Source organism: Heterocephalus glaber, unplaced genomic scaffold (genome assembly GCF_053883595.1).
Source record: "Heterocephalus glaber isolate CG9 unplaced genomic scaffold, H.glaber_assembly_v1.0 deba00001707, whole genome shotgun sequence".
NCBI classification, from domain to species: domain Eukaryota; kingdom Metazoa; phylum Chordata; class Mammalia; order Rodentia; family Bathyergidae; genus Heterocephalus; species Heterocephalus glaber.
The window spans coordinates 2,500,080-2,509,253 of record NW_028258427.1 but is presented as its reverse complement, the minus strand read 5'-3'; the positions used below and the strand labels follow the sequence as shown (position 1 = coordinate 2,509,253).

General features: G+C 39.5%; 1 long non-coding RNA gene across 1 annotated transcript in view; it reads left to right on the top strand.

The window, feature by feature from the left end:
- The first annotated feature begins 1,307 nt into the window (after nt 1–1,307).
- LOC147821768 (uncharacterized) overlaps nt 1,308–9,174 on the top strand; it is an 18,213-nt gene continuing 10,346 nt past the window's right edge. Inside the window, exon 1 of the long non-coding RNA XR_015446582.1 lies at nt 1,308–1,654. This is a non-coding gene — a long non-coding RNA (uncharacterized LOC147821768). The remainder of the gene's footprint in view (nt 1,655–9,174) is intronic.

Genomic DNA, 9,174 nt, shown 5'->3' with positions numbered 1-9,174 from the left:
GACTTTCCAGGGCCTTTCAGCCAACTACATGGCAATTTCTAAGTCAAAGTGCTGTTCACAGTACAGGCCTTATAGAGATATGCTACAGAAAGTGGCAATGCAGACAACCGGATTGTGAGATGAATAATATTCCATGGAATTCACAGAATGGAGTGTACTGCCACAGTGACAGAGATCTAGCTGTTTTCTCTGAGAAGAAACTGCACTTTATATCATAACTTTCCTTTGACTTTCATGGTAGAGATGGCAGTAGAAAATGATTGAATGAACACATCACTGCAACTTGAGGACCATTTTGAAAATTCTGTTTGGTTTCTAACATCAAGTTCTTCATAGGACAAAGTACACAAATTTCTGGGACTTTCATCCAGAAGAACTACATGGTAAATTCTAAGCCATAGTGCTATTCCCAGTACAGGCCTGTAAGAGATGTGCTACAGAAATTTACAATGCAGAGAACCAGATTATGACTTGAATACTATTCCATGGAATTCACAGAGTGGAGTGTTCTGCCACAGTGACAGAGGTCTAGCTGCTTTCTCAGAGAAGTAACTGCACTTTATATCATTGACCTCCATGGGAGAGCTGGCGCTAGAAGCATGTTTGAATGAAAATTACAATGTAAACTGCAGAACCATTCTGAAAAGTGTGTTTAACTTCTAACATCAAGTTCTTCTTAGGACAAACTTGGGAGCTTTCCAGGACATTTCTTTTAGCAGAACTACATAGCAATTTCTAGGCCAAAGTGCTATTCACAGTACAGTCCTCATAGAGATATGGCACAGAAGTTAGGAATGCAGACAGCCAAGTTGTGACATGAATACTATTCCATGGAATTCAGAGTGGAATGTACTGCCACAGTTACAGTGATCTAGCTTTTTGCTCTGAGAGGGAACTGCACTTTATATCATAACGTTCCATTGACTTCATGAGTGCGCTGGCGCTAGAAGAATGTTTGAATTAATACTGCAGTTAAAACTGAAGAACTGATATGGAAAAGTTTTAGATAACTTAATAGATTGAATATTAAGGTAGTTGTAGAAGCAAAATAAGTAATGTGTTCTTTTAAGATTTCCTTTTCCTGTAACTCCTTGCTTAAGGTGAGCATTATCTGACTCTAACTGGTAACTTCATTAACCTCACAAAGTTTCCCTGCCGGGGTGAATTTACAATGTATATGGCCTATTTTGTGTCTGTGACTTGTAAATAGGAACTGGAATTGTTTTTACATATCAAAGAGCACTAGGGATGAGATAATGGCTAAAAAGGATATAAAAAGGGAAATGCTGAACAAAGGGGGTGTGGATATTGACCAGACTGGTTTCTGGCATTCCCGTCCACTCGTGAGAAGAAATTTTATTATTTTATCTGAATTCTGTGTCTCTGTGTATTTCTTTCCAAGATTTCTGCAACATTTGGTGCGTTGGCTGGGAATCGGGAATGAAATAGCCCTTTTGGGCATTGGCCCAAACCCCACCAGAGGGAGCAGTTCTCTGTCTCCTCGAGAGGAAAGGTGTGCCCCTGGGACTAATTTCCTAGGCTCCCCAACAGGATCCAGAGATCTGCTCACCATTGGAGGTTTGTCCAAACCCGAGGAGACTACAGAAGGAGGACTGCTGCTCTTGGTGTCTCCTCTGTCTCTTTCCTTTGCTGGGTGAGAAACCCCGGGAAACCCCCTAGTCATTAACTTTCGGTTTCACCTTGTGAATTTGGACTCTGTAACTTTGGGCAAATACAGCACAGGGGCCTGATCACCCCTTGTGCTTTGCCATTTGGAAAGATAGCTCCTCCTATTTGTTTTGGTTCAGTTTATGAATTTTGGGAAAACATAGTGCAGGGGCCTGATCACCCCTTGTGCTTTGCCATTTGGGGAAGTAGCTCCTCTCATTTGTTTTAATTCATTTTGTGAACTTTGGGCAAACATAGTGCAGGGGCCTGACCACCCCTTGTGCTTTGCCATTTGGAAAGATAGCTCCTCCTATTTGTTTTGGTTCAGTTTATGAATTTTGGGAAAACATAGTGCAGGGGCCTGATCACCCCTTGTGCTTTGCCATTTGGGGAAGTAGCTCCTCTCATTTGTTTTAATTCATTTTGTGAACTTTGGGCAAACATAGTGCAGGGGCCTGACCACCCCTTGTGCTTTGCCATTTGGGGAGGTAGCTTCTTCCATTTGTTTTGGTTATAGTTAGTGGGTCATCAGGAGGGAATGTGATAACTTCTGAAGAAATGTATGAGAGAAAGAGTTCTGGATAGGAGAGTGTGTGAAATGAGCTGCAGAACATGACAGATGGAGGAAGTGCTTGTGCTTAAAGAGTCCTCCCCAAGTCGTAGAATTTGTGTGTGGTTGCGTTTAACAAAGGTAGAGTGGTGAGCTTAGGCAACAACCCACCTTAGCCTGAACAAACCTTACAATGGCCGAGAGGCCTGCAGCCAGGCAGGCAAGTGAGTGATCCCCCACCTTTGTCTTGTGTCTCCGTACAAGGGTACCCATATATGCACCAACACTCTGATCGGCCGATCATGGGGACAGAAACATCTCATCCTACTGTTTTGGAATGCATGCTTAAGAATTTTAAGAAAGGTTTTACTGGAAATTATGGTATTAAGATGAAACTCCAAAATTTAGAGCCTTTTGTGAGTTAGAATGGCCCAAGCTTTGCTTAGCTTGGCCAACTGAGAGATCCCTAGGTGAGGGTCTCCTCTGGTCTATCTGGCTAACAATCACCATCCCTGGACAGGAATATCCAGATCAGTTTCCCTATATTGATTTATGGCTCAAAATTGTGCCACAGAATGCCTCCTTGGCTTCATATGTGTGCCCCAGAAGCGAAAAGCAACATCCTGGTCCTCTGTCAGAAAGGGGACGATGCTGAAAAGTAACCAATTCTTTCAGATCCGGACTGAGAAAATTTAGACTTTCCCCCTCTTTTTGCGTTGCTAAATTCAGAGGTTTGGAGGAGGTGGGGACAAAAGCATGAAAACTGCTTGGCTTCAGAGCACCGTGCTGTGGTCAGACTCAGAGAGGAATGAATAGGGCTTACACTCAAATTTTTAAAATTAGTAAGAGAAAATAAGTAATGGATTAAAAACAGCTAAAAATAAGCTCTGAAGGACATAAAGCCAGAGAAAGTAAGAAATTTTACAAGGGTTACAAATTTTAGTTAATTGATAAATGTATCTGTGTTTCAGTTTGAAAAGTTAGAAATTTTAGTTAATTGATAAATGTATCTGTGTTTCAGTTTGAGTTGATGTTTAATTGGTGTGCTTAAAGTATTGTACATTGCAAATTCTTCAATTGTAATTATAAGGTTAACTTGCTCTTTTCTGCACTTTGTTGATAAAAAACCTCAAGGTTATTACCATTCAATTGGCAGCCAACCAAATTTAAAGTGTAACAATCTGAGAATGAAAAAAGGGACACTTTAAAATTTTAACAGCTAAAGACTAGTTTGTGATAAAAGGCCTATAGTGAGATAAAAAATATATATTTAAAAGCTATAAGTAAAAGAGATACAATTTTGATATAAAAAATTTTGTATGTTTATCTTGTTAAAAAGATAAAAAGATATACAAGACCAGAAGGCCTAGGTATGTCAAAAGATGCGCAAAAGTGATTTATCAAACAAAAAAAAAATGTTTGTTGGTTTCAACTATGTTATAAAAGGTTTAAATATGTTTACAGTAGTTGTTATCAAAGGGTTAAATTCTAAATATGTTACTACAGTATGTGTACATTGGTCATCTTCAAAAGGTTTAAGAGCCAACAGGTTACAATATGACCTGTTTTATAGTGAGTTAGAAAAAAACTGTTGGAAAAAGTCACAAATATGTCAGACCAAGGTGCAATATTTGAGATTTGACTTTAAAAAGGATAAAAAAAGAGGCTCAGTCCAGAGAAAAAGTCATTTATTCTCTGCCAAAACCCCTCCAAAATGCTTCAATTATTTGATTCCATCTTTGCTATCCATTGTCCTAATTGGGAAGACTGTGAAAAACTTTGTAGAATCTTGTTAACCTCTAAAAAATACAGAGAGTTTTAGGAAAAATTAAAAAGTTAAGGCCACTAGAATACCAGGTGCTATGCAGAATCCAGATGCTTGATATGAACAGCAATTCCCAGTAAATGTGTGGCCCAATTGGGATACCAATACCCAAGCAGGACAGGAAAACTTGAGAAATTATCAGACAGCCCTTTTAGCAGGAATGCAGGCTGCAAGTAAAAGGCCTACAAATATGATTAAAGTGCTAGAAACACAGCAGGAGCCCAATGAGAGCCCTGAGAGATTTTATGAGTAGCTCTGTAAAGTTTACAGAATGTATACACCTTTTGATCCTGCTGTTCCTGAAAACCATCAGCTAATTAATACAACTTTTGTAACCCAGTCAGCACCAGACACTAGAAGGAAAATCCAAAGGCAGGAGACTTGGGAAGGCATGAATATAATGCAATTGTTGCAATTAGCTGGGAAAATGTATGTAAATAGAGACAATGAAAGAGAAAGAGAGCCAGGAAGGAAGATAGCAGTAGCTATGGGAGCCAAGGAAGAGAAGGAAAAAGAAAGACAAGGCTCAAGGAAAAGAAAAAGTAGGACTTGAAGGAAAGGAAGGATACTGGCACATTGTTGCCTGTGATTGAGGACGGTGACGGACACAGACCGGGCTCAATGCAGCTAGGCCCCCATGAGCCCATGGTCGATATATAGACAGGGGCCAAAATATGTCCTTAATGGTGGAGAGTGGAGCAGAACATTCAGTAGTAACGTCTCCAGTTGCCCCTCTGAGCGGAGAGCACATCCAAATGATTAGTGCCACTGGAATTTCAAAAAAGTGCCAGTTTTGCTATGAAAGGACATTGAAATTGGAGGCATAAAGTGAAACATGAATTCTTGTATATGCCAGAATGTCCTAGCCCCTTACTAGGAAGAGATTTATTATCTAAATTGGGAGCTACAATAACTTTCACCCAATGAGGAAATGCATCTCTGCATTTAGACCCAGGAAGAGATCTCATAATGATGGTTACAACTAAAAGAGAGGGAGAATGGCAGTGTTACAATGTAGATGATGTTTTCCAGGCTCTGCAAGAATTAAGAACTATGTTTCCTAGAGTATTGGCAGAGGAATCACCCCCAGGCTCAGCTAAGAATCATCCACCAACAGTTATAAAATTAAAAGACAATTCAGCCCCATTGGTGTAAAACAATACCCAATGTCCAGGCGAGCCCGAATTGGAATTAAACCCCATATCATGAGGTTAAAGGAATTTGGACTAATTAGAGAACATATGTCACCTTGGAACACACCTTTGCTTCCTGTTTGGAAACCCGACGGGGACTATAGGCCAGTGCAAGATCTACAGGCCCTAAATGACAGAATGGTAATGCTGCATCCAGTGGTCCCTAACCCCTATGCTTTGTTGGGTCTGATGCCCCCAGAAACAGCATGGTTTACTTGTTTGGACTTAAAAGATGCCTTCTTTTGCCTTCTCATCATGCCCCTCAGTCAACTCACCTTTACATTTGAATGGGAAAACCCTAGTGATGGGAAAAAAACTCAGTTTACTTGGACTAGATTGCCACAAGGACTTAAAACTCGCCCACGTTTTTTGGGGAAGCCCTAGCCAAGGACTTGCTTGCCTTCCCCATGGAACAATATAGCTGTGTCCTACTGCAACTTGTGGCTGCCTTACTGTTATGTAGCTCAACCCAAGAACGGTGCTGGGAAGGCACCAAAAAGTTGTTGCTGCACTTACAGGAAAACTGGATATAAGGTATCATGGGAGAAAGCTCAGATTTGTGTATAACATGTTAAATATTTAGGATTTCAAATAACACAGGGCATGCATTGCCTATGAAATAAAAAACAGATTAGTGCCATCCCTATACCCCAAACAAAGAAACAGCTGAGAAGGCTTCTTGGGGCAGCAGGCTTCTGTAAAATTTGGATTCTGGGTTCTACAGAAATCTCTAAACTCCTTTATGAAGCCCTAAAGGGACAAGAGGAAAGACATCTGCATTGGACTGTAAAACAGGAGGAAGCTTTAAAAAAAAAATTTTAAATTGACTTACGCAGCCACCCCAGCCCTATGCATACCAGAAGTAAAGTGGCCTTTTACTGTATATGTGACTGAAAAAAACCCAGGTGGCCCTTGGAATGTTGACCCAAGAAGTAGGCCCATGAAATCAACTGGTGGCATATTTGTCTAAGAATTTAGATTCAGTATCAAAAGGATGGTCTCATTGTTTTTGGGCCTTAGCAACTTTAGTTCTGTTGATTCAAAAAAACAGACAAGCTGACTTTAGGTCAGGAACTGACTGTGCAGGTTCCACACCCAGTCCTAGAACTGCTAAGCACAAGGGAGCATCATTGGCTCTCAAATAATTGGGTTACTCAGTATCAAGCCCTTCTCTGTGAGAATCCTCACTTGTGGTTTATTTCTATAAAAACTTTAAATCCTGCTACCTTCTTGCCCACGAAGACAGGCCCTCCCAATCATGACTGCTTGAGTGTCACTGAAGAGCTCTTTTCCAGCCACCCTGACTTGCAAATGACACCCTTGTCTGATGCTGACCTTGTTCTGTTCTTGGATGGGAGCAGCTTCATGCTGGATATGCGGTAACCATGAAGGATGAGGTGGCCCTAGCCAGGGCCATCGGTGCAATGTGCTAAGCTCTGGGCACTCATACAGGCACTCCAATGGGCAAAGAGTAAAAAAGGTATGTGTATATATATATATATATATATATATATATATATATATATACACACACACACATATATATATGACTTTTGCTATGCATTTGCTACATTATACATCATTGGCATGATTTACTGAGATTGAGGTCTTCTCATGGCAGAAGGGAAGCTAATTAAAAATAAACAGGAAATTATACAGTTGCTAGAGGCAGTGTGGAAACCTAGCAAAGTCACAGTAATATATTGTTCAGGACATCAGAAAGGCAAAGACTTCATTGCACAAGGTAACAATAAAGCTGATGCTGAAAGCTGAGAAAGACAATGCATTCAAAGCCCTGCTCTCACCACTCCAGAGGCTGGAGAGTCAACTCATGGCTGAAGAATACCAACAAGGACAACATGGCCAGATCACCACTGCCTTAAGTTTCTTTGCTTTTGAACTACGAGTGTTTAGGCCTAGTTATGAAAAGTTTGATGAACAATATGTGACTTTTAAAATGGTAAAATGGGAACTGGAAGGCTATCCATTTACAATATTCTTTGATAAAAACATTATGGGGGACCTGGGATAACTTCTGACTGTGGGAGGCTATTCTAATGAAAAATTATATTGCAAAGAGAAAACACAAGTTTGGATCAATGGTTCCCTCGTTGGATGAGTCACTGGTAATTGTAACAATTGGAAACAAGGTCAATGTAATCCTATATCTATGTATATGCCAGTCCCATGGGATCTTATTTGGCTACAAGGAGTAATATATTTCATTAGGACAAGAAGTTTAAAAAGATCGTGAGGAAATTCGAGACACAATTCAGGCTTTAGAAACCCAACTAGATTCACTAGCCAATGTCATTACAGAATAGACGTGCTCTCAATTTGCTCACAGCCCAGAAAGGAGGGACTTGCTTATTTCTTGGTGAAGAGAGTTGTTAATATGCTAATAAATCTGGTGTAGTACAAGAATCACTAGGCAAACTAAAAGATCAGATCAAGGCTCTTGATGAGAAATTTGGTATAGGAGAGCTGTCCTATGAGATTAATTTTACTTGGGCAGAATGAAAAAAACTTGGATAGGACCTCTTCTGAGTCCCCTTCTTGTTATAATATTAATATTAATGTTTGGTCCTTGTGTCAGCCAATGGATTTCAAAATTTATACGGTAGTGCAGTGCTGCAGCTCAAGACTACCAAATGCTAGTGTTAAAAAAATGTAGATTAAACTGGATAGAACTTGGATAGAAGAATTATCCCAAGGTAAACAGAGGGAAGAATGATATGGAAAAGTTTTAGATAACTTAATAGATTGAATATTAAGGTAGGTGTAGAAGCAAAATAAGTAATGTGTTCTTTTAAGATTTCCTTTTCCTGTAACTCCTTGCTTAAGGTGAGGATTATCTGACTCTAACTGGTAACTTCATTAACCTAACAAAGTTACTGTGCCAGGGTGAATTTACAATGTATATGGCCTATTTTGTGTCTATGACTTGTAAATAGGAACTGGAATTGTTTTTACATATCAAAGAGCACTAGGGATGAGATAATGGCTAGAAAGGATATAAAAAGGGAAATGCTGAACAAAGGGGGTGTGGATATTGACCAGACTGGTTTCTGGCATTCCTGTCCACTCGTGAGAAGAAATTTTATTATTTTATCTGAATTCTGTGTCTCTGTGTATTTCTTTCTGAGATTTCTGCAACAGAACCATTCTGATAAATTTATTTGGCTTCTAACATCAAGTTCTTCTTAATACAATGTTCAAGAATTTCCAGGACCTTTCTTTCAGCAGAACTACATGGCAATTTCTCATTGAAAGTGCTATTCACAGTACAGGCCTCATAGAGATGTGCTACAGAAATTGGCAATGCAGAGAGCCAGATTGTGATATGAATACTCTTCCATGGAATTCACAGCATGGAGTGTACTGCCACAGTGACAGAGATCTAGCTGCTTTATCTTTGAAGGAACTGCACTTTATATCATAAACTTCCATTGACTTCCATGGGAGAGCTGGAACTAGAATATTTGAATGAAAACTTCAGTGCAAACTGCAGTACCAATCCAAAAAGTGTGTTTGGTTTCTAACATCAAGTTCTTTGTAGGACAAAGTTGAGGACTTTGCAGGAACATTCTTTCAGCAGAACTACATGGCAAACTCTAAGACAAAGTGCTATTCACTGTACAAGCCTCATAGAAATTTGCTACAAAAATGAAAAATTCAGACAGCCAGATTTTGATGTGAATACTATTCCATGAAATTTACAGAGTGAAGTGTACTGTCACAGTGACTGTGATCTAGCTCCGTTCTCTGAGAAGGAACTGCACTTTATATCATAACATTCCATTGACTTGCATTGGAGAGCTCACATTAGAAAATATTTGTCTTTTTTTATATTAATAATTTTGTTACCTTTTAGGTATACAATATAATGACATTCATCATTGGGAATTTGCACCTTTACATACTCTACCTTGATTCCC